At 34.3% G+C, this 6901-nt stretch overlaps 1 long non-coding RNA gene across 2 annotated transcripts; it reads left to right on the top strand.

Moving 5' to 3' along the window:
* The first annotated feature begins 2400 nt into the window (after positions 1-2400).
* Positions 2401-6353, top strand: LOC141283055 (uncharacterized). 2 transcript variants are annotated; one of them, XR_012338038.1, is made up of 5 exons: positions 2401-2524; positions 5449-5505; positions 5645-5708; positions 5995-6056; positions 6216-6353. It is a non-coding gene; the product is annotated as an uncharacterized lncRNA (long non-coding RNA). The 2 variants fall into 2 exon arrangements; XR_012338037.1 differs by having other exon boundaries at positions 5645-6056.
* The last annotated feature ends 548 nt before the right edge of the window (positions 6354-6901 follow it).

Here is a 6901-nt window from a genome sequence, read left to right as displayed (position 1 = left end):
GAAAGATCACAGATGGAAAATTGATTTTTTTAGACAGTTTATTACCAAATGTAACTTTAGGATAACTGAAATAAACGTTCGCCCATTTCATGGACCCTTACAGAAATCTCATCGGGTGAAAAAGCCCAAAGTGCGCACAATATCTTTATGTTTCAACGATAAAACAGATGGAAAATGAAAGAGTTTGAACATTAACACAACAGACGCTCGTCCCAACGGACAGCAAAAATTAAAAAGCATGCGCCCATCTCAGATTTTACATACGTAAGTGCCATGGCTTTTTTCCACGAGTCTCCTCTCGCAGAGAGAGTGTCTCCCTGAAAGCTACCCGTATTTTATCCACTCCGAGGTGATGGAGGGATCTGCCTGGAGGAGAGAAATGAAAAGGATCCGAGTGAAAATTAAATGGCTCCGTCTGGCAGTCAGCTCAGCGGGGGCCTAGGGTTAATCAGAGGGGGTGAGAGAAAGAGAGAGAGAAAGAGAGAGAGCCTGGGAGGGAAGACAGTCATGCAGACAAACTGGAAAGCATCAGCGAGAGGAGAACAGATAGTGTGAGAGAGTGTCAAAAACAGACAGAAAGATTCATCAAAATGGAAAGACACATGGAGAGGAAGCATGTTTAGAGAGACTTGACTGCCCTCAGAGACCTTTTGAACCCTCCACACACTGTCTGTCTGTGAGTCAGCGATACGAGAGGTGGAGTGCATGGGTGATGTGCATCAGTGAGAAAGCAGTAGATGAGGAAGCATGTGTCCTTAAAATCAAATAATTTAATGATATTAAGGTCATTTATTAACGTGTATTTATTAAGAAGGTTATGGAACCATACAGCCAAAAATGGTTCTTCTGTTCTTCTATTTTTTTTTATACAAATTTTGTCTGTTTTTTAGAGGTTACCGGATACATGTATTAATACATCAACATTCTGAAATCAATGCCATTTTAATCATTTTTAATTAATTAAATAAATTAATAAATAAGCAGTATGTATTTCATGTGCTTATTTTAAAATTTGGTCCACCTACATCCTCAGTGTGGGCAGCTGCTGCAAGTGAAGGCTAAATATCCTCAATGTACTAGATTACATACTGAAAGCTGAGTAGTCAGAAGCCATTATTAACAGTTTAACTCCGCACAGGCTTCTGAAGTCAAGGGTGTGCTGTTTATTATATGTGACTATGAGGATCCATTTGTCGTAATGTCCTTCTGCCTTATATATAGATATATGGGTCAGTCTCAAAGAAGAAGCGTTCACCGCAGCAAAGGCCTCTGGAGTGGAGAGCTACATCACCTGAAGAGCAGACACTTTTGTTTTTAATGCTTCTCTGTGAGGGCTTCTGAGTAAGAACATTAAGGAATGTTAAGTTAAATTAAGGAAGGAGTAAGGTTTATACAATTGTTTTTTATCAGCTTGGAAACCTAGGAGGGGTGTTGTACGTCTCCAAAAGATAAAAGTAATTTCACGCTTCATTCGGAGATTCAAAAGACCACCCTATTGGAATTAACTTTATTACACACGAAGGCAATGTTAACACCACCTTATTGTCATTACTGGTAATTTCATGGTAATATCATGAAAAACATTAGGAAACCAAACATGCACCAAAAAGAAATATTTCACCTAATTAAAATTTATATTGCCAAAACTTAAGCAGGCTATCATAATAAAAAAAGTTATGGGTTCTCAATAGACACGTGTTTAGTTTAGTATAAATGTATTTCTCAAACCGAAATTGGCGCAATGAAAGAGATGAACTTTGGTGTTTGGGCCATTCAGTTATTTGTTGTATTCTACTGCCCTCTAGTGTCTTGAGGTGAAACTAAAAACACATGTGAAAATATAGACGTCTTGTTGTGGATGTATGGGTTTAATTAGACGGGGCAAACAAACGCTTGTTTTTTTAGGGAATTTCAATAAAATTTATTAAAATTATAATGTTACAAACAAAACACAATTTTCATATTTTAAGTTGTAACTTTTAAATATTTTGTACTATATTTCTTAATTTTCCCAAGACAGCATTCTTAATATAGGCCTACAAATACTGAGTTTAGATATGCTTCCTAGTCTACAATTGTATAGGCCATTGCACCGAATCGGTGCCATTTGCATGTAACTTCATTTTTAATCTTTTTTCAACACTGAATCTAATAACACACATTTTTCAAAATGGGTATTGGTCAATCTCAGGTAACTGGTTGCATGAAATACATTAAATGTACACTGTTAGATGTCGCTGTAGATTTAGCAGTACATTACTGTAAAAATCCACAGTACTATACTGTATGTATACATTACAGTACAGTACTGCAGTTCATAATGCATTCTGGGTAAATTTGTTTGAGCGGGAAAATTTTACAGTATATTTTGGTCTTGATGTAACCTTGCTGTAGCCATTGCTGTAATGTGCCAGGTGTACTTGCAATAATCAGAGAAAGTGCGCCAACGTCAAATCACACAGACAGAGGGAGAGCACAACTCTTGGCTGCAGCTGAAGGAGGACGATTGATTTCTGTCAGTTCGGTAAGTTTGAAATATTTCTGTTTCATGAAAACTTAATTTTTAGTTTAAGAATGTTGTCAATAGTTTGTCACAATATTGTTTTAAACGTGCAATGAGAGAGAAAAACGGTCGCCAACAAAGTTTCAATCTCCCTCAGAAAGTAAGCTAACGTTACACACAGATGTCTACCGCTGCTTTTACTCGCTTTACACCTTTATTAATGAATATAGGGCTGTTTTAACTAAATTATGAGGGTTTTGGTGAGTTTATATTGTGTTGAAAGTGTGGTGACAATGAAACTATTTTTAACGAAATGGACAAAGACAACCCGCCAGCGCGGTCTTGCGGTCCCAGCATAACGGTCGTTTATCTCGGCGTTTCATCCGTTCAGTTAGCGTCAGAGAAAAGTATTAAGTTCGACTGTTTGGTAAGGCTGTGGTTGTAAACAGACAGGACTTGACACGCCGTACACAGCATACCGAACTCCTCCACAGAAGTGAAAACAAGAAACCTCATATTTAACCTCTTCAACCCTGAGGACCCTGTCCCGGGTCCAGAATTTCGTATTTTGACTTAATATAAAATATTCTTTTAATCTTTGATGCTCTGTCATGGACCCCAGTAACACATATGAGATACTGTTTGAAAGCTTAGAGTCTCTACTTTCTGCAGATATGCATCACTTTAACACATCTTTTACTGTAAGAAAGTTATTTACACTTAATTTACACTATCACCCCCCCAATATTTTATTATATCATTTAATATTTACATATTTCATATTTTTCAAAAATGACAAACATGGGCAAGTCTTATATCAAATGAAAGCTCTGATTCTCAGGAATAAGGCTACAGTGTTATTTTTGTTCTAATATCAACACATATCCAACAATCGCTGAATGAATAATAAGGTAAAAAATGGTCTTTTGTAAACATATGTGAAACTTGAGTGTGGACTGCCTCAGATAGCACATATAGCCACAAATGATACACCATCTTTTATTTTAGGTCCTACTCTAAACAATGAGTCCATTCACAGCATTTTCTTTGGTTGTGTGCATATATAATCCCTTGCTATTTATTATATGTGCAAAACAAAAAATTAATATTTATATGAAAAATGTATTTTCACACCCTTTTGTAAAATGAGAATAACTTTTGAATGCGACATGCTAAAGAGTTCATTCTTTTTTTGGGTGTTTACTGTCTGCTGCTGCTAACAACCAGAACTGTCTGCAGTCTGCTAGAGCACACAGAACCAGAGTTATACACTATCAAAGACAGTATTTACAACATAAAAAAGAAAATTTGGTGTTTCATCATATGAAAAACAACATAAATAACATTATTTGTCACAAACAGCAGCTTTTTATGTAACTTCAAAGGGTTTTCTTTAAAATGATATAAAGAAATTGCATTTATTCCACTGTATGTAGTTATGGGGACACTTCAAATGTTCTTAGGCAGAAATTGTTTACAAAAAGGGTATTATTCCTCCCATCAGTTGGGGTAAAATAACTTTTGCATAGATTATGATAGAGAAAAAAATCCTTTTTCTTCTGTAAGCTGACAATTGCTGGAATCAAACAAAACTGTCTGCAGGGACCTGAGGTACCCAGGGCCAGAGTTATATACTTTCAAATAAAAACTTTAGAAAAAAACATCAAAAAGCGCCTATTTATTTTTGTGTTTATTAGAGGACTGATATCACATACAACCATGTTGAGCACTTTTAACAGTGTTTTATGTAATTTCAAAGGGTTACCTGTAAAATGATACCAAACTTTTGTATGTAAACCTCTGCATGTGGGTATGGGATGCTTTTGAAATTGGGTAGGCCAAATCCAGGCGAAAATCCCCAAAATAGCTTCAGGGTGTAAGAAGTTAACTGGATACATGCATCGAACTCATCGCAGCTTTAACTTCGACCAAATATCATTCAGACCTGGGCTCATCTTAATATCAGATGAACGAAAGGGATTGCCGCGCGTATTGTTGTTCTTATTATATTACGGTAACTGTTATATCAGCAAAAGCAGAGAATATCTTCTCTAAAGCGTTTTACACGTCCAGTAAGTTGTCCAATACATTTTTATGGCATATTGTTTCCACCACTTCAGATGCATTACACGCTGTATATAAGTTTCGAAAACACATCAAATCAATGCACGAAAAGAGAATGGGCTCCGCATTTACGTACCTTTGTCTTCTCGTCTCTGTCATCTGATCCTTCATCTCTGGATGTAAAATACTCCATTATAACATCGTGTAGGAAACTGGCATCACCAGGATTGCTCAGATTTAGGCGATCATGTTTATCTTTAAAGTGAGCAGCTAGCTACTAACTTGTTAAAAAACTTTGCGTGAAATAGCGTGTTACACCGCAGCCGGTCCGGGTAAAACATTAAAGGGACAGTCTTTTTACCTTATCACTATAAATCGCTATTTTCTGCACTAAACGAGACATTTTCAGAGATTTTATGTAGACAAGATGTTATAATTAAAAAAAGACTTATTTAGATATTTAGATATAATATATATATATATATATATATATATATATATATATATATATATATATATATATATATATATATATATATATATTTATATATATATATATATATAATATTTATATATTTGTTTTACAACTGACTTAACACTTACAGTAATGTTTTATTTGTTAGCATAGCATGATATTAGATTTAAACACTTAATAAATTTTTAAATCAATCACTTTGTCTCTGCACAATGAACATTATCAAATATTATTAATGTTGTAAAATATATTGTTCATTGTTAGTTCATATTAGCTAAGGCATTACCAAATGTTAAGGAATAAACTCTTATAGTAAAGTGTTACTAAATTTTCTTATACCATTTCCTTCACAATGTCTACTTATTTCTATGGCTAACAGATTTTGTAACATTTGTCTTTTTTACAGTCTTACCATTGCTTGTAAGCTGGATTGGGTAAGATGGATCATCTTTAAAGGCACCAGGCAAGTACATGATGTACAGTTACAAGTCATGTATTTTTTCGACTGCAATATTAAATGCTTTCACGTCACATGCAAAATTACACAGGAATGTGGCTGACTTTTTATTTGTAGTTTACATGAGTGTCATTGCACTTTTCAGGAGTTAAGGCAGATGTGGAGGCACAACGGGTGACACCAGACACACACCAAGCACATTATGTTCGGTAAGTTTGCACTTTACCACTACAGTTTCTTTAAATACCCATGTATACACTCATTCACTCATTCACACACAACACTGTAACACGACCATACACAACATGTACACAATTGTCTTAGTTTGCCATGTAGAAATATACAAACAGAAATATTCAGACTTTGGTTATAAGAAATTTAATTTAATAATTGTATTTATTTAGCAGAGGTGTCCCTGGACTTTATTGACAAAAGATTTTGTTTTCAGAATAAAAAGTTGTGTCCAAATCAGTAACAATTGTACTTTCTGTTCAGGACATTCAATCATGACAGGATCCAGGTGGATGCTGTCCATTGATGAAAGAGTTTGTTCAGCTGTAAGTGAATCTTCTGTATTTTAGTGAAATTAGGTGTGGAACAGTAGAATAAGAGCAAAAGGTTTCAGAATAGGAGTAAATTCAAGGCTGAGTTTAATTTTTTAAGAATCTTTTTCTATCTTATATTTGTTGACTTAATGTTTATGATATTTCTAACAGGTTTCTGGATAGAATTAATTCCAAAGATGGGAAAAAGTGCACATCCAGACAAGGAGCAAGCAAAAAGACAAGGAACTTGGTGCAGAGAAAAGCTGTGGCCATTAACCCCCATGTGAACAGCTTCATGCAGTCCCTGATTGAGTTCGAATGGACGACTTCAAAGTAAAGGCCACTGTGGTCTGTCTGCCACAGTTTAATGCATTTATTTTTAGTGTTAAATGAAACTTAAGTAGAATATTTACAACTATGGGCCAGTGTTCTTTTTACCACAGTGAAATGTTACCTTTTAGTCGATGATGGACTTTAAACTGAAAACTTCAAACTATGGACCAGTGTTCTATTTGCCAGAGTTAAATATGTTACAGCAGGGGTCTCCAAACTTGTTTATACTTGTTGATTTTATTTTATGTTACTTGATTATATGTTTATTATTGTTTAAAATCTTGTTTTAAATATGTTTGTTTCAATTAAATGTTTTTTTAAATAAAATTTTGATACATACATTGCTTTGATTGCCTTTTAATTCATTATGTTTTAATTTAGCATTTTTACCATATTAATAACTATAGATTTAAACCTAAATCTCTAGCTATTTTATATAATATTATTGTATTAACTGTAATAAGTAATAAATAGTATTTATGGGTCAATATAGACATTACAGTAAATTACTGTAAAAATAGACT

The sequence above is a fragment of the Paramisgurnus dabryanus genome, chromosome 12, assembly GCF_030506205.2.
Source record: "Paramisgurnus dabryanus chromosome 12, PD_genome_1.1, whole genome shotgun sequence".
In the NCBI taxonomy this organism is placed as follows: domain Eukaryota; kingdom Metazoa; phylum Chordata; class Actinopteri; order Cypriniformes; family Cobitidae; genus Paramisgurnus; species Paramisgurnus dabryanus.
Note: the sequence above shows the minus strand (reverse complement) of the source record. Positions and strands in the feature narration are given on the sequence as shown.